We start from the raw sequence: 23,343 nt of genomic DNA, 5'->3' as shown, positions 1-23,343 counted from the left end.
ACAGAGGCAAGTGGCTTCTTGCACAGATTTTAAAACTCCCCCGGGGATAACAGGCTGTTGGATAACTGTAGTTCTCTGTTGCACTATTGGATGAAGTGCAGTTTTACAGCTGGAGTCACATCCAGTGGGAAAGACTGGGGAGATGGTACTAGAAATAAAATTGTGGTGGAGAAGGGAAGCAGTGCTATGCCCAAGTAAAAGGTTTTTGAGAAGACTGTTCCAAGAAAAATTACCTCTACATGTCTTAATACAGTTGGTTTGGAAGATTCTACTTGCAGGCCGTCATAAATTGTCTGGTTAAAAGGAGCCATCTGCTCAGAAATATTTCCCTTCATGTTGCCTTCCATCTTGGTTCTCTTCCATTATGCTTTAGGCATCATTTTGCTTGTTCTCTGTATTTATTTGGTACTTTCATCTAGCCCTCTTCCCAGCTGTAGAGTTGGAGGACTTCGCTAGTCTGATTTTTCATATCTGCCCACTGCTCTGACTCTGAGAGTGGCTGAGGTGCTGCAGGCTATATATTAATAAAGGTAGTTAATCTATATAAATTTACACATAACATAGATATTAAGTGACTATGATGTATTAAAGACTGCAGGGATCCTGTGTCATTGGAAGCTTCCTAAGTACCTAAAACCTAAATGAGTACTTTATAACTTCCTCTTTTTTCTTCTTGTCCTTCTCAGTAATCTCCATTGCAAATACAAATATTAATGTCAGTGTTATGTGGGGGTATACCCGGCTCAATATTCCCTTTGCTTTTTTTCCCCCTTGTATTATGAAATATTTAAACTCCTAAAATAGTATTGCCACCACAGAAGTTTTTTTTAAAACTCTGCTTTAGTATAGAAGAGCAACATTGCAGCCAGGAGCTGTAATCTCATATTGCCTGCTTTTCTAAAAGTGAGGCATTTTAATCAGCTCTGTTGCTTAATTCCCAACATATAACTCATTGCTTCCACTGGGGGCTCTCCCTTGCTGCTCCTCTCAAAAAATGTTCTCACATATACCCTTCCTCACTGCCAGGTAGTATATGCCTATATATAGTGTGTACAGCTAGCATATTCAGAATTGTGTTAAATGCAAAGTCTCCAGCCAGCAGGTAATTTAAGAAATTGCATCTCTCTTGGCTAATAGGGACATAGATTTGCCATTCTTTACTGGCTTTTTGCCATGTTTTTTAGAATTTCTTTTACTTTAGATATCTTTGCCTACTGATCTGTAAGGGCTTACGTTTCTGGACAGTCATCACTGTATGTTGCACCCACTGCCATGTAAGAGTAAAAAAAGGAAAAAGGTGGTTTTTTTTTTCAAAGGCCTTTCAAGAAAAAAAAAATCCTTCAGCTGCCTAGTACCTTAACTTTCTTTGAACAGTAACGTCAGCAAACACATTTGGTCTCAGACAGGCTTATCATGAGAATCACTCCAGTTTGAGAGCTAAACTCCCTTTAATATTGACTAATGGCCTTAGTTCACTTAAATTATATTGTATCCACCCCTGTTAGGCTGTTGTGTGGGAGAACAAGTGACTGTCCCTGAACCTTGGCTCTGCTGAGCTAAGTTAGAAGGAATTTTCAAAATCTGAGTGGCTATCAGAGTGTCTATGTAGATGTTCCAAAACAATAGCATCCCAAACCCATAACTCTTATAAGCGGCAATAAAGAGAAAATCAACCTTCCAGTGTTCAGGACCCTAAATGGCCTTATCAGTCCAAATGAACCCTACAGCATCATCTGTAAATCAGTTGATAACAGATGCACGTCACAGAACAAAACCACAAGATGATCTTGAAATGTTGCTCACAAGTCAGGCAGGCTGGATTGCACTTGGACAATGGCAGTGGCCGTAGACCTGATGTTGAAGGTGGCCCCAAGGGGCATTTTGCTTTTCAAGTGGAGGCGTAGTTGGAAGCACAGAGCGCGTCAGTTCTCTCATGGTTGCTTTGGTTGTCTGTTGGCTTGTGGTTGAATTTCTGACTTTTGAAAGCCATATATGACTTTACATCCAGATTATTTCAGAGATCATCTCTGTAGTATTTTGCCATACTGCTGTTAAAACTGCCAGCAAAATGTTCTCTGTGAAGCCTTTTTGTCTTGATGTGTTGCATGCCCTGCCTCTTTTCTCTATAGTTTTGGGGAAGAAATTGCACAGGAGAAAGAACAGTTAATTTCAGGGACTTGGCTGATCTCTTCTCAGAAGGATACCCCCTTCACTCAAGGTAAATGGCTTATATGGTGTTATTTGTTATTACCTTGTTAACTTGAAATTTAGAAAATGTGGGTTCTTAAGAACCTGGGATGGACAATTTGTAAAAATCTAAATAACTCATAAATCTCATATTAAGTGTGATTTACTAAGGTTTTAAGAAATAGCCCTGTGAACTGTGACTTACTGCAGTTTCAAGATGAGAGAGACATGACAGCCACGTGTTTGAAAGATAAAGATGAGAGTCTCTTTGCCAAAAGCAAAGCAATGAAATAGCCATGTCTTCTTCCAGACTTGACTTCTCTCCCTGTTTAACTGACCTTATATCATCTTGTGCTTCAATACAACAAGCGGGGTCTTGAAGAAAGTGAAATGTGCCGTCCACATTGTTGATATTTTTGTTAGATTAGAGTAAGGTAATGCTTTTGAGATGGCTTTTGTGGAAAATTTTAAGTGTGTGAAGATGGTAGGGGCCACTAATGTTATGTTGAGGGAAGATCTGTCACCCCTGCTATTTGCAGTTGGAAGCAGTTGTAATGTGCTTGCCACCTATTTTCAAAGATTGCATCTGACGTTAACTTTTCATATTGATGTACAATACACTATCGATATGTGTGTGTAGGAGTTCTCAGGATGGGACAGGATTTCCTATGTGTTCTAAATATTTCAGATTAAAATGATTGAGCTGTATGCTCTTTCTCAGCCTTTCCCTTCAGTTATGCATACGCATCTGCTTTGCAGTTCATTTTAGGGAAAACCTGGAACAAACTGAAGTTGAAAAAGAGATTTCTGTTTTGGAATTCAGTGTGTTGAACTTTTATTTTAAGAGTTAGCAGTAGACCCAAGTCCTGACATGTTCTCTCTCTTATCATGGACTTAAGTATTCAATGTTAACCACACTGAGGGTTATTTGAGATTGTGTAGCATTTCTGCTCACAATTAGGTCTCTGTTAGAATGTTATGTCTCATTTCTACTGCAGATAATTACCTGCATGCCTAAATTTTGCCGTTTCTTTTCTTTTTTCTTTTTTTTTTTTAGATGAAATGAGTATTGTCTTCCATGTTTTAGAGCTGCTAATTGTTATTACTGGCACTAGTATTAAACCTGCACTTTTATTGGATGAGAAGTGAACACGTTTGGTTTCTATTGAACACATAACTGTCATTGTTTTCAGTATTCCTTAATACTCTATATTTGGCGATTGCCATTGTGTTAGCACAAGTTTGGTTTTTTCTCTTTTACCCTCACCAAGTAAAGTTTGAAGTTCTTGAATTTTCACAATATTTCAGTTGGATCTCAATTTTGTCACATCAACCTTGTTATAAAAAGGAGCACAGACCAATTGTCCTAAAGTGATTTTATTTCACATGAGAGTATTTAATTATTTTATTGAAAATCAAATTAATTCCAGCTGCTGCTACTTTTCCTTTCGCTTTTGTTTTACTTGGTAGGCTGCAGTCTCTAGCTCTTGGTTTTCTCATCAAATACTGTAATCTCTGGCAGCCCTTGTAGTTTTCAGGAGTATTTGTGCTTGGGCTCAGTTAAGCTGGGTTTTTCTTCATTATTCTGTCTGATACTAGTAGAAATTATCACCAGAACACTTTAAAACTCTTAACAGAAAAGCTAACTTTCTTTAGTTTCGCTTCTGTACCTTGTATCATCCACTGATACTCTGGATGTTTAATAATTCCAAAATTTGGGGCACGACCCTGCTTTACTGAGCATTAAGTTCCTCATGGTTAAGGCAAGAGGTCAGTCAGTGTTTACTGCTCATCACTGTTCGCCGTTCAGCATTTACAGTGACTTAATGCTGTTTGACGTGTTTATAACATTTAGCTGGAATGGATGATGCAGCATTAAATTAGCTTACTGTTTATTCCCAAGTTTGTAAAGAGCAGCTGTCCCTGTGCTCCAGTTTCTCCCACATGAAGCTAGTTGTAGTCTAAGGGTGTCTCCTTTCTTCAGTGAGGTCTCTTGGAAGGATGTGAAAGGCCAGAATTTCAAGGTCTGCAAGATACAGTCTCTGTGTTTCTTCCTTGCTGTTCTGGCTTTTCAAATGCACGGCAATGTCTGCAAGTCTCTAGCGGTTAGAAGACAACTACTGAACTTAGATGAGACATGAGACTTCTGTGACTTACTGGGTAATGTTAACTTTCTCTTCAGAGAGACATCCAGGCACAGAGACCCATGCATTCATCACCAGGTATGGCAGAGTGATTTGCTGTATCCTGTACTAAAGGTAGAGGTCCCACTTGCATTAAACACAACAGCAACTTTCTGTTTCAAGGAAAACCACAGGCAATGTATCAAATCTTGCTGAGTTCACACAGCATTGCTGTTATGGCCAGATGGAGAGTTACACAGTGCTGCCCTGCCTGGTTATCAGAGACCATGAAATTTCACCAAGTGATTTCTTCCTTAATCCTATACCTTGATTGAGCCATATGATGTCGTTTAGAAATATATGTTTCTAACTGAGACTACATGAAAGAAAACCTACCTTATCCTTGGATGAATTAGTATGACTTTGTTCCACTATTAGTAATAAACACTTTCTTGTCTGGCTTTTGTCTCATTTAAACTTTTGTCTAATTTGAATCTCAACCATTGAATCTTGCCGGCACAAGACTGTTTCTTGTCCACAGGTTTCAGGAACCTTTTATTATCAGAAGTCTTTTCCCATATAAGTAATTCTGTTCTGAGATGAGGTGAAATAAAGAGTTTGAGCTGATTTAAAAAATATATTTACTGAAAAGCACATTCTGTGGAGCTAAAAGTATTAAAAAAGAAAAAATTCTAGATTCTTCATAATATGGCTACATTCTGTTCAAAATAGATGGTAGCACTAGATGTTATTACATTTATGTAACTTACCGTGTTAATACAATGTTTATTTCTGTGCTGTCATATTTCCATTCTGGTTCTGGTTTTCTCTGTTTGCTCAGCTTCCTGTGGGAAGTTCCTCTTGTGTGCGGCCAGCTTGGATGGAAGCAACCCGCTATCTTGACCTTGTCTCTCTATAGGTTGAAGCCCATTTTCACCAGAGAGCACCTCGCTGTGCATAACCCATAGAGAGCACTGGCAAGCACCCCGAGACAGAGACTCTGAGCAGAGAATCTCCCCCTTTTTTTGGTTTACAAGAGGAGAAGGAGCTGAGCCAGAAGCTGACCATTTCCAGATCACACTGAAAGAATCCCTTTATTTATCCCATATGCCTTTTTAATGTGAGGGAGTAAAGCGTAGAGATTTAAAAAAAAAAAAAAAAAAAAAAAAAGAAGTAATCCCAACCAATCATTACTCAAAACTCTCAGTTAACCATAGTCATCAAACTTGTATTAAAAAAAAAAAAGAGCACAATTGTCAATGGACGTGCCCATACAGAACTTAATTGCTATATATAGCACACACTGCAGTATTGAATTCTCCCACTAGGTGTTGCAGAAACTTGCACACAGAATAGTCTGAGTGGGTGGCTGGGTGCATGCTGAGGAAGTTAGGAGGACCTTGATAAGCTGTGTTCAAGAAGCATGGAGAATTTTACACTATGAAGAGAAGTCAACAGTAATATCTGAGAGGTTGAGAGAGGAGGGAGTGTCTTTTCATTGCCCTCGTATGGACAGAAGACACAAGGTACTATAAGTATGTATGCACTGCTAATACAGAGACTGACTGTGAGAAATGCTAAGTGCTCCAAATTCCAGTGGAAGTACATTTGATATGATTCTTGTGTCCTTAAGAGGAGGTGCAAAGATCAGAAAAACTAAATTTATTTACAGTATCCTATTTATTTTTCCTCAGCTGGTAAAAGGAAAAAGAAAAATCTGTTTAGTTTTCAAGTAGTAGTGGATTAGGAGTTCCTGAACTGGTAAAATGTTAATATCAGTGACATGTAAATCAACAGGTTTCCAGTTTTGACTTGAAAACACTAAAGTTTTTGTTAGCATTCAGATAGAGGAATTTTAAAAATTGACCTAATATTTGAAAGCTGTGTGCTTGCTTCTACATTTATTGAAATGTAACACATGAGCAATCAATGCACTGTGTTTATTCCTGACATGAGCAGTAATATGCTTATTGTACTTCTTGGAAGTCAGTCCTACTAGTTGCTGCTTATCGTTCTCTGTGCCACTGAGGACCTTTGCCCCTCCAGTCCTTCTCACAAGCAGTCCTTAATGCTGCCTGATCAGCTTTCCTAAAAGTCAGTGGCCTCTTGCCTTGAATAAAGCCTAGCGAGTCAGCTTTCTGATCTTCCAAACACATTTTGAAGCGTCCTGCTGTTCTGCGGGGTAAACAAGGGCTGTCTCTATAGCTGGCAATGACGGTACCCCTTTGGGTGCTCCAAACTGAGAGGACTGAAGGGTTTATGAGGGTGGGATTGGATTCTCCTGGTTATGGCAGAGAGGGTGAGAGTAAGGACTAAAAAATCATGGTTTTGGACTAAAAAAAAACCTGAAAAGATGTTTTGGGTTTGCTTTATCAGTCCTCGCCTCAGGTATGAGTATGTCAGCAGAAGGGCAAACATCAGCAGGTTGTGTTGCTGTGTGATCGCGGTATGTCCTCGTCTCTGCCCGGTTCACACTCTCCTAAGAGAAAATAAAGGAGGAAAAAGAAAACACAAACTGAAGAGAACTGTGAAACACATGCAATGAAAGCAGTTTTCTGTTTATCAATTTCAATTATTTGATCATGTTAACACATAAATTGTAAATGTTTTCCTGAAGGTACAGCTTCCCTGCATCTATTCCAAAGCCACCTGTGGCTGGGCAAACAAAATGAAGTATTAATGAAATATATTTCTTGGAGAAAACTTAGATTAACATCTTCTGCTGTGTAAAATGTTTGTCTTATCCTACTATGAAAACATCTGTAGTGCCAAAATTAGTTTTAAAGATCACCTGCTCATCCCCAAGTTATGTCTACAATTCCTGTGAAACTATTTAAAAGGAAGCAACAATTCTGTTGTTCCCTTTGGAAGCATGTCTTCACTGCCTGATAAAACCAACGAGCCTTTCCTCCTTTGCAGTTGCATGTTTCCTTGTTTATGTTCAGACTGGCCTTTTCTAACAGGAATATGTTTTCCCTCCTTTCTTCTTTCTCTCTTTGTCTAGAATCAGTCTGTGATCAAATCAAATCAAATCAGTCAGTGGTATGTTCCCTCTTCTCCATTCGCTTTACCTGTACTCCATTCTTCACTAAGCAATCTTTTTAACGACTTCTGTATACTTTCACTCTTTTCTGTCTTCAATTCCTATGTTGCTACAACGATCCTTTTCTGTTACCTCCTTTTTATTTACACATAATTCCTTCCCTAACACTGCGATTATTGTGTTTCTGCTCACCATATTGTGTTGTCTTTGAATTTATCATCTTATGATTCCTGTAAATATCAGCAGTACAGTTTTAGCTATGGTATCTGACTGGTATCCTCCCATTTTTTTATGTTTTCCTTAGATTTGTACTTCACAAATGAAGTATTTTGTGTGTGTGTGTTCTTGTGAAAGCTCAGTTTCCTTCTGGTGCTTGTCTATTAATATATTTTCTTGAATATCAGAGATGCTCTCTGTAATCTTCACAGTTTTTCCCACATTTGTGTCATTTTCCAATTTAACCGGTGTTCTTGATGCACATTCCTTCAGCTAAGGAATTAATATAGAAAATGCAAGTGACAATTTGTTTTAATGACAGAAAGTTAAGATCACAAAGCAGTTCTTATTGTATTGGGCTTAAAATTATAGGTAGCTCCGAATAATGTTCATTTTGCTTACCTTATATAGTGTGGTGCTTTGAGATGGAAGGATGTATTTAGAAAGAACTGGCAAAAAAAAAAATGTTCAATTTAGTGGGTATGTTTATATGTTTTTGTGCTGAATATAGTGTATTATATAGTCTCCTTATGAAACCAGATTATTTCCTCCTGGACTTAAGATCTTTCTCACGGATTATCTCTGAAGCATGGAAAAGGGAAGAGTAGAAATAAGGAGAAGGGGCCTCATTCCTGCTCCATTTCCAGCTCCTCTGTCGCAGAAAGGTTGTCCTTCAGCTTTGATCGTAGCCTTGGAGCAGGGATCCCCCAGAGCCTTGCGCAGGGCCACTTTCCTGAGTAAGGCTCTGTCCCTGGGAGGAGGAGTAAACAGAAAAGGTGACGGGGCAATGTTGGCTGGTGTGTACGGGATAGCCACTATTTCCTCACAATTTCCACCTTATTTTCCTGTAAGTACAACCACAGTCTCTAACACTAACCTTTTCAGTTTCTGGAGAAACCGTAAGTTTGTGATCAATCTTGTCTTTAAGGAGAACTTTAAGGTGTAAAGGGAAAAGATGGAAGTAGAAGGATAAAAGGAGATAATTCTGTTTCCCAATTCAGATTGGAAAGGAGTAGGGACAAAGCTGCTAAAGTTGTTTCATGGGCTTGAAAATGACTTTAAGATACTTTGTCCACAGCTTAAACAGTTTACAAACCCAGCACTGAAATGTCAGGTGAAAGGCTACGCTGATCCGTGCTCCCCTGCACAGCCCAGTGCTGTCAGAGGTGGATGCACCTGGGAGGAATAAATTGGGTGTCTTAATGCTGTGTGCCAAGGTAACGGGGTAACGGAGAAACGGTGTGCCACTGCAGAAAAGGAAAGGTTTGTTCTGCTTTCAGTCTGCGAAATATTTCAGTGAGGGTAGGACAGAGCAGTATGGTTGTGCGTATACTTTGCTTTTTACAAGTAGGAAACTTTCTGAACAGTGAGGTGGGAACGCGCCCTGGGCTCGGTGTGCTCTGTCAGGAGGGGTGGGAACTCAGAAGCTGAAGCTTAGGTAGGTTTCCTCACTGGGCAGTGTGTTTGAAAAATGCTTAAGATGTTTGTCAGGGTACTGAGTTAAATCAAGATAAATGGTGTTACTTTTTTTACTAGCGCAAATCATTTATTTGTGCTTTTTTCTATTTGCAGGAGGGTTGGGTGCTGGGAGGAGTTGAACCATAGGATGTTGCTGAGAGAAGAGTACTTATTGCAGCAGAACTAAAATTACAGAAAAAAAAAAATAATTAAGTACTCCAAGGGAAAAAGAGTAATTCTAGCATGCCAGATATTCAGTGTCAAGCATGCTTAATATTCAGTTTAGTCTCACATGACATGTTTATGATCAGTGTGTGTGCCCCAGTGAAGGCACTGCCTAAAAGTGTGTTCATTAATTAGTTTTGGTGCAAGAAGTAGGGAGAGCACACGTATTCCTCCTCTCCACTGACAGCACAATTTGCTTTTCAATAGAGGAAGATGCAGAATGATTCCGAGCGTGCCAGGTTTGGGTTTCTCCTGGAGTCGTACCCTTCAAATCAGCAGAAGGGAGGGAGGGGAATTACTCTGTCTATTATCATCAAGCTCCGCTAATGTAGCCCGGGTGCCACGTGACTGCAGAAAAGGCTATTATCTCAATGAAAAGGAAACTGCTTTTTAGAGCAGCAACAGAACAGAAGCAGGAGGAATTTTCGAGTACTCCACCATGCTGGATTGTGAAAGGGGGATCTCTCTGATCAGCAGTTAGGGAAGGATTAGCGTGGCCAGTTTGTCAGCTGTCATTAGAAGCAGATGACAGAGATGATAAGCTGCTGTGTGCGCACGTCCTCACTCAGCATGTGCTTTGGTTTACATCAAGACATAACACTGGTCTGGGATAATGGAGAGCTGATATTTTTAAGGCTGTAAATTTACTGGTAATTGTCTCCTTTTTTATTATTTTTCTTTTTTTTTTTTTTTCCTCCTCTTTTTTTTTTTAATAAAAAGCCAGTGTGATGGATGAGGAATTTATCTACATCTTGATCTGAAGACGCAGGAAAAACTAGTAAGATCTGCCTTCAACTGCAAAGGCTGGAAGACGACAAGGTGTGTTTCTGAAGTGCCATGTCTTCATTGTTAGCGCTCTCTTTTTACATGTGTGTGTGCTCCCGTGTGTGCATCGTAGGTGTCTGGATGTTGGGGGAGGAAGGGGCGGGGGAGGAGGGGTAAGAGAGGTATTGGTTTGGGAGAGTGGGAGGAAGAGCTGATTTCTTTTTGAGCAAGTGAGTTTAAAGAGAGTGTTTCTATATAACAAATACAAAGAAATAATGTAAATTTGATTCTCCAGTTTCTGTAGTTTCCCCCCCTTTTTAATGGCTACAGGTGTACTTATGGTTGCCTGTGACAGTTTTATGGGTTTAGGAGGCTAAATATATCTTGGTCAGTGCACAGGAAATATTTTTGTAAGCAAGTTTTCTGGCATCCAGAATAATACACAAGCCAATCTATATTTTCCCACTGTCAAGAGGAGGTGGAGCCCGAGAGTGTCTTTTTCATTGCAGTAATTACTGTCCAATATTCAGTAATTTCTGTGCACATGAAAAAGTACAGAGTAAGTCAGACTGAGACATTTTTGCAATAAAGCTTTTCTCTTTCTGACCAAGAGCTGAAGTAGACAAAACACACTGAAACATTTGTAGTTGTTACATAACTTTCTCTATTCTATAATCTTAATAGTTTTCTTTACAAGCATGCAATCCTGTAAACAGAATGACATTCAGTTAATCTTCAGACCTCGTATTTATCTCATGGTTACGCATGCTGATGTCATGAAATATCTTGGCAGTATTTATCTTTATTTTAACCTTGGGAGGGCAACATTAAATATTGCAGATTAATTAAATAATAATGTCCTCTGAAAAAGGCTATACATGGTTACTTGTACTAAGTGTAGATAGTATGCTGTCTCCCCTGCTCGGGAAGTTCTTGCAGGCTTGTTGGCTTTATTTTCCTGTTGTGCACAGCATTGAGCCCAGCATTGCTCTTTACCTCACAGCAGTAGTCCTAGTGCTGGACCACACACAAAAAAAAAGATAGAATTAAGTGTTTTGAATTTACGTTGGAGGGCTGATCGTCACTTCTCTAGAATTTTGTCTCCAAAGTCAAGGGCAGGATTGCAAAGATGCATATAACTGACCGTTTCTGCAGTGCACTGGCAGTTTGCTAAAAGTGTGTTTTCCTGGATTCATGTTGAAATAGTGGTGGTGCCTATCATGCTTAGAATCCATTTAATAATTAACTAAATACATACAGGAAATGCCTTAGTTTATTTTATTTAGGACTTCGAAAAACTCATGTTACTTTGAGATAGGAGGGGGGAAGGAAAATATTATTGTTTTTCAAATTAGTGTAGTATGTGTTTGAAGAGACTTTATTTCATACTGTGAGGGCAGAACCAGAAACATAAACAAGTTAGTGCTATTTATTTGCTTGTTCTCTTTTGTCTTGGTTTGATTATTTTAATTGCAGTTTACCTACATTTTGACACAGAGGCCTAGGGCAGGCGGTGCCATTGAGTAGAGGCTTGAGAGCCCGTCACGTTCGCGGCACCAAATGTCGAAGCCGCAAGAACAATGAAACTTCCTCTCAGCTTCTTGTGTTTTCTTCCTTTATTTCATTACGGAAGATCTAACAAGATAGTGGGGGCCGAGTAGTGTTTACTGAAATTTTGGCATGTATATTTTGTAGAAAAATAGATTTTTGCTGCTTTTACGGTAATTTTGATTTACCTGATGCCTTTTAGGACATATTAAGGAGGGAAATTCGAACAAAATCAACCTTTTATGTAGACTCTGTTTTTCAGGTGGCTCCGTGTTCTCGCAAAACTCAAGTTGAGGTATTTTGTTTCATAACCAATTTCTTGCAGAAGTATGGTATGTAGCATATATAAAACTTCAAGCACTGTCTTTGACCAGAGTAATTTTGTTTGCTCACTCTGCAAAATTCTGTATGGCATTGTACTCAGAAAGGTTACATTGGTATTACTAAAAGGTGTTGCTCTCTCCCTTTTTTTTTTTCTTTTTTTTGTTGTCATCTCTGTAAGGTAAATTTCTTGTGCAAGGAAGGAGGGAAGACATGACTGCATTGCAAAATATACCATGTTATAAGACAAAAACCCTTCTTGGAAAGTCTGAGCTAGAAGAGTACTTTGAAATATTTCACAGAATCACTGAATTATTTAGGCTGGAAAAGTCCTTTAAGATCATTGAGTCCATTTCATTTCGCTCCACAGTTCTCAGCACAGTATTTAGTAACAAATGCCGTTAGGAACTCAACTGGCTGGTTATATTTTGAAGTGCCATTTTATTTACTTTATTTACGGGGGGGGGAAATGAGGAAAGATGTGAAAACAACCTTGATTCTCAGAATCTGCTTCATTAATAAACGGAATAAATTTGTTAGCATAGTACTATAGAATAGCCCCATTATTGTAATAAGAAAGCAGAGTTAAGGACTGAGGACAGGGTCTACAAGCCAAGCTGTCTGAGCTGAGTGAAGGGGAATACTGTAAGCTGATAATCACTGTACCTGCGAGGAAATCCCAGTGGAGTCGTCTTACTGCCTGCGTTCCTCCTTAGCTCTTCTGACTCGTTTACATTCAGCTGTGACAGGCCTAGAAGGATGCCTGAATTGCACTAAAAATTATTATTAGCCAGTAAAGCTTTAGTCTCTGAAGGTGAGGGGTAAGATTTGGCAGCCTGTGTCTTTCAGAAGTGGACTGCTCTTGGTAGCTGAGAGTCTGTGGCTGACCCTGCGGATAGGTTCCCTGATAGCTGGAATTGTACAGTGAGTGACTGGGAACAGCTGGCTGGGACATGAGGATACAGAGTGTAAGGAAAATAGCAGGAATTTGATGAAGATCCTAAATGAAGAATCAAACCAAAAGTTTATGATAAATGCACTTAATTTGCAGTGTGTATTGTACCTGAATCTACTCATTGCTGTTACCATTTCATTTTCTCCTTTGCACACTGTCCCCAGACAAACTTCATAAGGGTCCTGTCGTGTTCTGATTTTCCATTCCCGATAGCACAGGCTGTTGTGATTGAGTAACCATCTAACACTAAATTTTCATGAAGAAACTTCTTCTAGAACTGCATGGTAATAAAATTATTTTTGTTGCTTTTCGTGAAGTTTTCCCAGGTGTTCAGTCCAACTAGTTTTAAATGCATGCCATTTTTCACTTCGGAGCAGTGTATTGCAGGCTTCAGGTCAACTCGTGCAATGAAGGTAGTGAGTGTTTCTTCACCTTTCTAGTAATTGTATTTCATTATATTCCAAAATTAGAAATACTTGGAATATACACCAATTCTTTCTTAGCACTTGTGATTCTTCCTTACCAGAAATGGTTTCATTGTGCATAGAAGTTAATTTCAGTTTATTTTTACAAAGAAAATAAAATGGCTGATAATGACCATTCAGCTTTAATAGTAGAGTAACTTTGTTTTCCTTGGGCTGCAGAATACAAGCATAGTTGTGTCAGGCCTGTGGAGTGATTTATGTCCTACAAAAGAGAGAAATAACAATTTGACATCTTCCTCTAGTAGACTAGGAGGAAAACCCAAGCTTTAGTGAACTCAGTGATAAAATTCTGATTTATTTTAGTTGAGTCATAACACCCCCTTAGAACTCTTCAATGTTTTCCAGAATGTCATTTCTGCTGTTAAGGGAATGGTGGTAAAGCTTATAGGGTGTTGCCTGTAAGCATTGTGGAGGCCAAAGGTATATATGGATTTAAGGAGGAACTGGGCACAACTGGAGATCAGTTTGACAGTGGGAGGAGGAGGAACAGCAAGATCACTGCTAAGATTGAACCAGTAATTGTCAGAAACAGAGAGGGGAGGTATCAGGGAAAGGATCATTTGTACTTTTTCCTGAGGTATCTGCTATTAACTTCCATGACAGACAGTTGCTAACTAAATGTCGCTTTCATTTGACTCGTGCAGCCATTCCTGTGTATGTTTTATTTGGTCATAGTCTGTATTCATATATGTGTGTGTGTGTGTATATATGTACGTATCTATGTGTGTATACACACACACACACACGGGTACCAAGCTTGTGTCCACAAGGTTTTTTGACTAACTAGACTAAAGCAGCTAGATTTTTAAAAGTTGTGTTTTCCTTTTAAATACCAAAAAATTACAGTTAAACTTCTCTCTTCTTTTGTTATTGCTAGTTGCTGTGTTTTACTAAAGGAAATAGGAGAGTATGATTGGAGACTGACACAGACATGACATTGAAGAATTAGTAATTGTTATTTGTGTTCACAGATCAGTTTGTACACTTGTGGATGTATTAACATGTCTGATTAGGGTGTACAGGCTGCTGTGGACATTTAATTTTTTATCAAGTCAGTAGTACTTCCTAAGTGTTTGCAATATGCTTCTGTGTGGCTCTGACGTAATTGATTCAGTTAGTTTTCGGTTTTGTGCTTAATAACAATGTGCATAGTTAGTACTCTCAGTGCCTTTGACAAGAGTTTAGTACAGATCTAACACATCTGTATTAAGAGATAAAACTAATTCTGCATCTTCAGGTATGATCTCTTATGCATACTGCTGTACTCCCTCAAAAAAAAAATGTGTGAACTTGATTGTTCTTCACAGTTTAATAAGAAAAGATTAATGGAACTTTTTCTACTTCCCAACTTTGTGCTGCTGCTCCAGTATAAATGGATGATACTGGCATGGGTACCAGTGTCAGCAGGAAGCATCTGCTGAGGGGAATTACCTGCTCATGCAAATATGGGATAGGAACAGGGGCCAAACCCAGACTGGTCTCTCCCATAGCATCTGGGACTACGTCCTTGTCGTCAAGGCACACTCTGGGACCAGGGCTGAGGTAAGGCACCTTAGGCTGAGGAGGATGCTGAGTTTTCCAGGGGAGATGTTCTAAATGCATTTCAGAGGCAGAGAGGTTGGTTAAACCAAGAAGTGGTGCAGGGTTCTGAACCTCACATGGGCACTGGCCACAGCCCTGACTGGCAGAGGACAGCAATGTGAAGCGGAATTCACCTCGTAGCAAGCTGTTAACGTTACAATGACCATGGCTGTTTGTGGAGCTGAGTATTAGCATTTATATAACTTGAATATAGAGATGTTTGACTTTGGTCAAACTTTGTTTGCAATTGTTAAATTGCAACATTCTAGAATAAAGAAGCTTGAATTCTTGATTCTTAAATTGAAACTTTATTGTTATACACTGTTAAACTAAATGAGTGCTTATGAGAGCATCTCAGTATTTTAGAAGTGTGTGAGTATATAGGTGTATCTGGTAGGTATGTGTGGAGTAGGTTATTCACTCCTCATGACAGCAATGTCAAAATGTGTAGAAATGCTTTAGATAATGTTCAGCTAAACTTCCTGCAAATTAGTTTTGATTTGTTACTTGGTATTTAGCATTTGAAAGAATGGCTTGAAGTTTCAACACGTTTCCTAGCAATTGATGGTTGGGTAGAAGGGAAAAACAAACCCTCTTAGTGCTGCAGCTAAGTGAAAATTAGAACCATGAGTTTAATTTTTGATTAGGCACCAGAGAAGATACACAAGCTGGGCTTTCTAAACAGCAGCAAAAAAAACCCAGTAAGATCATGTGTTTTCAGTAACAGCATCTACTCTGAGACTGAAGGAACATGATTTTGATGACCAGGTTAGAGCTATGAAAGGTGGCAGGCAACAAAAACATCTCTCGATGAGGCTCCAGCGCAAGCTTGGGTTGCACATCGCATAGCACCTGAGTGGTAGCTCTTCTGTAATACGACCATGCAGAGGTGCTAAGTTGATCCTAGTGACCAGGAGGACCAGAACCTTTCTAGCTGTGTGGAGTCATTGAAACTGAGGTTGATTAAGTGGTGGAACTCACATTCACATGTGACAGGTTCTCTAATTCTATGTATCAGTTTGATAACGATGTACTGCTGTGTACAGCTGATGTGGAAATGCCATGCTGTTCTGTCTGGCTCACCCTCTGCTTTTTACTTTTTACTTTTTACTCTTATGGAACCGAGTTTCCTGAGCTTTTTATTAATGGAATATGTTTTATCTAAAGTTAACAGTCTGGTATTCGAGAGGCAGTTAACTGGAGTTAAATCCTAATGTAGGCATGCGCACGCCACAGAGATGCATGAATGGCTTTGCCTGTTGTGGTGGCTATTTTTCTCACTACTAAGATAGGCATCTTGAAAATCACGCTAGCTTATTAGTATTGTAAGTAATGTATACATTTGTGTCAGTTAGATTTATGAGATTACAAAATGTTCCTGGATGTGAGTTTTTCTGCAGTGCCTTACACTTGTGAGGGCAGTTGTTTCAGTCTTCCCCTCTCTGTAGCCTGGTTTTCGCCTTGCGCTTTGGTGGTTTCTGAGGGGGAAAGTTGGTGTGGGAATTTAAGTGGACAGGTAATGGTTTTGAAACTTAGATTGGCAGAAAAGGATTCAGGAGGAGTTAAAATATGCTTAACTCACTGTTCTAGAAGTACTATCAACTGGAAATGAAGACTATTTAAATACAAAATTTCCTTTAATATTATCCTTTTCTGTGTTATTAGATTTGCTTAATTTGTCAGCTGTGCTATTCACAAAGTTTTACTTTAAATCACAGTGGATTTGAAATATTAGGCTTCTAAATCAGCCTTATAAATAAAGTTGTTAAGAATTGTGAACTATACGAAAAATTCTAGCCTAAATAAACATCTTATGTGGGAAATTAGACAACTCCTTTTCCAGTGAAAATGCTTGCAGGCTTAACGTTTTTTTTTTTTCAGCCGTAGATTGATACTCATCAAACGCAACCCAGAAGGTTAAATGGTTTTAGAATGACTTTTGTTTTCTTTCTTTTTTTTAAAACTTAGCTACCCATCGCAAACAGAAGGATGCAATAGTGACTGGCACACATATACAGATAATATCCTGGCGTTGTATTTTGTTTTTTAATCTGGTGGTTTAAGGGGAGCTTTAGTGGTATTAAGCGGCATTTCTTCTGTCTTTGACTATTGAGAATCAGAAACAATTCTTGATAACAAGAAAGAGGTAGAATCCTGAACGTGAAATTAAGATACAGAGTCTTGAACAATTTTTTTTTGCAGTAGTGCCATCTGCGTCCTTTTTGATGAAAACAGACCTTTTCCTTTTTAAAAGCGGAAATGGAGCAAACCTCTTGTATGCTACATAAAAGAAATGGTACTTTCTTCCTCTGATCTTTTTTTCTCTGTTGTCTTATTAAAGCCTAGTCTTGCTATTCCTGGGCATATTAGAGGTGGCTGACGTAGGCTAATCCGTAAGCAGCTGGGTGAGTGGCTCTGGTAAGTGCCTTAGCCGATGGGAATAGGGAAGGCAGGAGCCATCCTGCAGTGCTGGGGTCAGCCTGGAGGGGTTTTTGCAAAGTCTCAGGCAGAACTGTGGGTTTCTCAAACCTCTGGTTTTGAGTATTTGAGAAGAATCTCTTTCTCCTTTAAGATTTAGGTGGATTTTAAGGAAAGTCCTATTAAATACCAGTCTGTAACACTGAACGTTAACGTTAGCCATTTATTTGGTGGTTACAGCGTGTGTTAAAGAGCTGCTGCCACCCATTTGCAGCCTAATGTGTTTATTAGACAGTCTTCCCAATGGCATCTCGAAGTGTCTTTCAGCTAAAAAATTCATGAGCATTATTGGCTTTCAGGCTGGAAATGGAATATGTCTTCTTTTTACTGTCTAATACACCACTCTAAAGCCATTACACAGGAGTAAGGGAAGAGATACCGTTGAGGAAGGAGCCTTCGGCTTAAACGTTTGTTTATAGTCTGTTACAGCTTTTTGTAGACTGAGCAAAAATGGGAGTAGTAGGTGTTGGAGCCAGTTTTCTGTTCTTTTATAAACGAGCTCAATGGCATTTGCTAGTAAATTATGTTCCTTTTCTGAGTTCTAGTTAGAGCTCAGAATAAAGGAGAAGTTAGTAAATATTATATTAAATCTTGTTTTAATGTTACCTATAATAGACTCTCTTTCAAATAAAATTTTACCTTCTAATAAGTGTTATTTTCAGATAGAAGAGGCTACAGGAGCATGCCAGATTTTAGTACAAGTCCTTTAAATGTGGCAAGAGTGTTTCAGCTTGCTGCTACCACCTTGCTCATAGAAACTCCATTTTCTACTTTTGCTTTATACTGCTTGACTGTTGTAGGGTAGTAAAGATTTTAGGCAGTTTCATCTGTAGTGAAAGTGAAAGTTTTTTTTTCAGGGAAGAAAAGCATACACTTGAATAAGTTAATTTGTATTTTTAATATGAGGTTAACATCACCAACCAAGGTATTGGATGGGCATCTTGCTTATTTTGGCAGGCTGGCATTATCCCAGTTCCAAGTGTTCAGTGATAAGGGATTGTTACAGTAAGTTGGTTGCAGATGTTGCTTATGTATACTGGGATGCGGATGCAGGAGGATGATTTAATACCTCTTTACCTTTCTTTTCTGTCAAACTTTTTAGCAGTGGACCTCTTGTCTTAATTTAATTTTACCAGATAATACAATTGGTTCTGTTCCTGCTTCTTTTATTTCTCTTGATTTTCACCTCTTATTTTTTTATTCATTTCCAAACCCTTATCTGTATCTCTGTGGATCTGTTGAAATACCCATGCGAAAAAAAATTTGCACACAAGAAGGCTGAGAGCTTCAGTGTGTGGGGTTTGCAGGTTCAATTAGCCAATTGAGATTCTGAGGGGTACCACAATCAAAAGTGCTGGGAATCAAAGCAACGCTTCCTCCTGAACCGCTGTGGCTCACCAGTAAAAGGTTGGCCTTAGGCTCCAGTGGCTCCTGTCTCTGATCTAGCATCTTATCCTGCCTCTGACAGCCATTTCCTTTTGAGGCCTGGGAAAGTGGCTACAAGTATTGCCTTCTTCAAAAGGGTTGAAAATTGCAGTATGTATCAATATTAAATATTTTCTGATTCAGAAATGGAGCCAGTGAAAAAAGGGTTCATAAGCAGGAAGAATGTGAAGAATCAGAAGTTGCATGTGACTTCCAACTTTCCTCTGGCTTCTACCAGAATTAATGCTCCATGGAGTACGTCAGTAATTTTGAAACCGAGACTGAAAGCTTCTAGTCATGAGAACTTCACAGGAAAAAAGTATGAATTGTAATGGATGTGTGCTTGAGTTTACAATTAACCACAGAAATTTGAGCTGTTTATATTTTTAAATTGGGCTGTTAGAGGAAATTTTTGCAAAACTTTTCATTGATTTGCAATATTTTTAGTGAGTAAACAGTATTTTTGCTGTTTGTTACTCAATAAAACAGTGACGTTAATAATTCACTTCTATATTTATCAGTTGTATCTCCACTAAATGCACGTATTGGTGTGGTAGTATAGTACTGCTACCTGCTTGTCCGCTATATGGTACTTTACCTTTTGTTTGCTACTTTTCAGATTGAAATAGCAGCTTTGAAGATGTAATCCTCATTTATTCTTTAACTGCATTTGTTAGGCTTATAATAAATCTGACAGTTTAACAGGCCTTGTTTGGAAGATGGCCTGCCCAGATAAGAGATAAAATGCACATTATCTTCTTCTGCACTGACTCTGGATGATTAACTGGATTCACTGATGCTGAGGATCGGTGCTGGACGGTTCACTCTGATGCCATGTTCCTTCGTGGCATTTGAGGAGCGAAGGAGATGTTACAAATTCATGCAACTGATTTGTGTTAGTTTTTTTTCTGTCTCCTCCTTCACAGGGCCTCTGTTTTTCTTTTTTTTCTCGCATGTGTTTTATTTTTGGGTTTACGTTGCTTTGGTTTTTTTCCCGTTGAAAGATAAATGTCTTGTAAGAATATGTTTACTATTGCTTTATAATTAGGTTAGGTCTTTTTGTGTACTCTAACTTAGAACAGTTGCTGGTGGAGGATGTGAAGGAGGATGTGCTGTCATGATGAGAGCAGAAACTATTGTTTTATCACTGATAACAAGAACAAATGAATTGAAGCCTCTTTCAGGCTCTGTTGTTTGAGTCTCCCAACATCTGGTAGAAACTGGTTAGGTCTCAGTGACTGTAATTACTAACATCTACCATCCAAGAGTTTATTAACTTAATTTTTTACTGTTTGTGATTTATATTTAACAAGTAGACAGTGATTTTGTCTAATTTTTTTTTTTTGTCTCTCTCTCTCTCTTTTTTTTTTTTTATTTCTTTCTATTTTGGATACTTAGACCTGTGGTAGCAAAATGGAGAGAGCAGGTGTTAAATGTAAATACAAATAGAATATTTACTTACCTGAGATCTCCTGTTGGTACAGGTCATCTTTGGAGCCTGAAATTAGTTCTTTAGGTATTTTTAGTAATAATAATTCTGCTTCTCTAATTATCTCCTCCCTGGTATGAAAATGCTGTGGTGTGTGTATTTATCTTTCCATTACTCTGTTACTCCTCATTCATGCCCAGTGGAATTGAAGCTTGAGGGGCATCTGAGTCAGCATTAGAAGTTCAGCTCTTAGTTATTGTTGTAGGGTTTTTTGCAGGACAAGTGGAAAAAACCTTAATATGTATTGAAATGAAAAATCTGCTACCACCACTGAAGGCAAAATGCTAATCCCACAATGGGATATTATGTTTGTATTTTGGAGTGCAGTCCAACTCCCAGACAACTTACACAATAAAAAAGGGAGTGCCTGGTCTTGCATGACAATTCATTCTGCAAGACATGCATTCAAATTCAGCTGTGCAAGACATTTTCTTTCAAATAAAAATCAGTTTAGATCAGCATCTGACACATCATGGTGCTATTTTTTTCATTAACAAAAATATTTCTCCATCTCTCTCTCTTCAATGCAGTGATTGCTGCTGGTTTTGTTTTTACTAATTCCCAATTTGGTGAATCCTTTTCCTGTTCTATACCATGCTAAATAAGCCTTACCCTCTTTTTCTTGACTTTTGTTTCAGAAGACATATGGTAGAGTGATATTACATTTCCATTTCTTCTGAAGCACTATGTGAACCAAACTGTTCAATTTCTTTATCTTTCTTCTTTCTGGAAATTCCTGCAGAGATGTATAAAGATATCAGAAGAGCAGGATGAATGCTGCTTTTTAATTTTAATCTAAGGTAATTCCCTGCAGGGGAGGTTTATTGGAGTAACACTTTGAGCCTCTGACTTGTCAGTCTGCTCTGAATGGCTTCAGTTTTGAAGTGTCATGTTTCCTGGAAAAAATTCAGATTTCAAATTTGGAGTTTTATTTTCTGGCCTGAGAAACTGTCTGTGTGGTTCAGGATCCTAAGAATATTTAGAACAACTTTTCAAGTTCCTGAATTATCTTGTTAAATATATTGGTTTATGTTATGAATTTTTGTGTATTATAAAATTATTAGTAATAATGAATAAACAAGAAAATTTGAGATGGATAAATTAATGTGTATGGAGAGAGTTAGGGCAGAACCTAAAAAGCAGTATATGCAGCTTAGCTCTTTCCTGACCCACAGGTGTTTGTTTGTATCTCTAAAAATTCTTCTATCAATTCAATGTAAATTCATATGGTTTTCCCCTTCTCCCTTGAAAGTTTCCTAGGTGCCTGCTCTTTGGTACTATGTGTGCCCAGAATACTTTCTTCTGAAAAATGTGGTTTTATTTCCTTGCTTATACCACATTAAATTTGTAGAGGTACCTAGAGCCTCCAGAGACCTTAATCTAGTAGTATACACAGACCTTGAATGTGAATTAGCTCATGGGGAAAAAAAACTGAAATAGCTCTTTTCTTCTTAAAAGACATGAGGAAACTGGGAGGGTGCTCACCTCTTTGACTCTACTTGACTTGTTAGGGTCGTTGCTCAGAAATGGGAGATACAGGTTTGCTACCCTCCTCAGCCTAAAGGATCCAACCTCAATCCCCTGTGTCTTAAGACAGTGTTTGAACTACTTACCTGTGAGTTTAGTGGTATGGGCTACACACCTAAAGATTCCTACTGTGCTGCAAGGGTTAATTAACCTTGCCCTCTCTGCTTCATAAACGTCCAGTTTTGGCAAGCAGATAGCCTCCCACCTATGAGGCTGTCCTGCGTGATGAAAAACACAGGCTTGAAACCCCTCTGCCAGGAGAGAACTGAATCTCCATTGCCCAGTTTCTGGCTGTTCTAGTTGGTGTGTTGTATCATGGAAGAGCAGGGCAGCAGGTTATCTACCCACTGCTTGTAAAAGATGATTCCTCCTCACTTCTTCTAACTTGGGAGAGGATTTTAGTTTCTGAATCCCAAGAGAACAGGAGAACTTTACCCATCCCAGTCACCCTCTAAATCGCATGGGAGATAGGGTTTGGGTGACACATCCTTTTCCTTTTACTACTGAGTACTAGATACTGCTGACTGACTTTCATTTTTACTTGTGAGATTTTTTTTTTTAAGATTGCCTTAGTATCGTCTGTTTAGCTCTTCACTTTCCAAGGCACCTAACTCTGGATTTTGGTGCAGCTACTTGTGAGACTTTGGTTCCTGCAAAAATAAACTTCCCTTTGAAGTAAGCCCAGCAGACTAGGTGGGAAAACTGTCAATAACTGTTCCTGAGGAGGAAGTGTAAGTGAAGGGGGTTGTTCCCACTAAATGCTTACTTCTGGCTTTAATTCTTACTACTCTGAGGGGAGAAGATGACTGTTGAATATTTGACAGGTTTTCGTGACTTGTTGTGCTTGCTTTTCTCAAGAAAATCAGATTTCTCAGGTATTACTTGGAAAGCATGAGAAGCGAAGGGATTCCCCAGTCTGATTTTTCTTCTGAACTGTAGGTCACCATGTGAGTCTGGCTCAGAGATCAGATGATCTTGGGAATGTACAGCTTTCATCATGCTGATGATTTTTTCTCACCTTGGTCAGTGAAAAAATTTAGTCATTGGAGCAGAGCCCCAAGGACAGTTTCAGCTCTCTGCTGACAGAGACGTGGAACTGCTGTCTCCTCACAACTTCTCTTTAATTTTGTCACAGTTTTCTTAATAGCATATTGCTCCTTCCTTGGAGTTCTACTTGTGACACTTGTGAAATTGCATATTTTCAAGAAAGTGCTTTGCTCCTAACCAGTTGGAGAAAGGTATATTTCTTCTACTTTGGTATTTAGATGAACTGGGAAGTGAATGATTGTTGAGGCTAGAAATCAGTGAAGTTATACGGTTCTGAAGGAACAGCCAGTGTCACAGTCCGCACTGGAGACTGCAGTAGATGTTTCACACTCTACAGAAAGGTTGATGTTGGCGTGGCGCTGTGAATGTCCTGGCTGGGGTCACTGGGAGTTCCCCAGCAAGCACAGTGTGATGGAGTTTGTGATGGTCGATCTTCCCTTTGAGAGCTCAGCTCTGCTCTGCTGCAGAAC

At 38.9% G+C, this 23,343-nt stretch overlaps 1 protein-coding gene across 3 annotated transcripts in view; it reads left to right on the top strand.

Annotated features, from left to right (window-relative positions):
- Positions 1–23,343, top strand: part of NCOA2 (nuclear receptor coactivator 2) — a 195,561-nt gene that overhangs the window by 93,148 nt on the left and 79,070 nt on the right. For 2 of the 3 annotated variants that reach the window (XM_086740926.1, XM_086740925.1), the window contains exon 4: positions 9,973–10,071. The exons of the other annotated variant lie outside the window; for it this stretch is intronic. The gene's annotated coding sequence lies outside the window, so the exon portion shown is untranslated. The remainder of the gene's footprint in view (positions 1–9,972; positions 10,072–23,343) is intronic. 3 annotated transcript variants of the gene reach the window in all.

The sequence above is a fragment of the Chlamydotis macqueenii genome, chromosome 2 (assembly GCF_036417535.1).
Source record: "Chlamydotis macqueenii isolate bChlMac1 chromosome 2, bChlMac1.mat, whole genome shotgun sequence".
Lineage (NCBI taxonomy): Eukaryota > Metazoa > Chordata > Aves > Otidiformes > Otididae > Chlamydotis > Chlamydotis macqueenii.
This window is presented reverse-complemented; position numbering and strand designations above follow the sequence as displayed.